The sequence below is a fragment of the Rhagoletis zephyria genome, unplaced genomic scaffold, assembly GCF_001687245.7.
Source record: "Rhagoletis zephyria isolate East Lansing unplaced genomic scaffold, Rhagoletis_zephyria_1.1 Rzeph_scaffold_05226, whole genome shotgun sequence".
NCBI lineage: Eukaryota > Metazoa > Arthropoda > Insecta > Diptera > Tephritidae > Rhagoletis > Rhagoletis zephyria.
Window position 1 is genome coordinate 4,409 of NW_016162309.1, and position 795 is coordinate 5,203.

The following is a 795-nucleotide window of genomic DNA, read 5'->3' on the forward strand; positions in this document are numbered from 1 at the left end:
AGTGGCGTTTCACTGGAGACGTCGCAGAACCGGCAAAGGTCATTCGGTCGTAACCCCAGTTTATACATATGCCCTCCCAGTCGGCAGTGTCCTGTAAGAAATCCTGTTAATATTCTTAACCTCTCCTTTGGGGGGCTAATTAAACTTTTGAATCTACTCTTGTTGTACCCTCCTAGCAGGCTTTTTGCCTGTCGCATACCTAACGAACTCTGCCAGTTCGAGTCCCTCATATTGTATCTCTCCTCACTGAGCTTTTCCTTAATAGTGTTGGGACCCACTCCCAGGAAGGGCTCAGGGCCAATTGGAGTAATGGCTGCCGCCTCTCTAGCGAGACAGTCCGCCGCTTCATTCCCCTCCATTCCCATATGGCCAGGCACCCACGCCAGTTTGACGTTGTTGTGCCTACCAAGGGAGTTGAGCCTCTCTATGCACTCAAGGACTAGAAACGATTTAATTTCGAAGGATAACAGAGCCTTGAGTGCCGCCTGACTGTCACTAAGAATTACAATCCTCTCATTACGGTATCCTCTATTAATGATGGTCTCCGCACATAAGTAGATGGTGTAGACTTCAGTCTGAAATATGCTCGGATATTTCCCCATCGGGATAGAGATCCTGGACCTAGGTCCGGAGATACCAGCCCCTATTCCTTCCGGGGTCTTCGAGCCATCTGTGTACCACTGCAGTGTACTATCCTGAAGGAGTCTCTCAAAGGAGGAGGCACTCCAGGTTGTCTTACTGCTTAACTCAATTTTAAACCTCTTCAAACCTTATGGTTCTAAAAATGTCATCCCT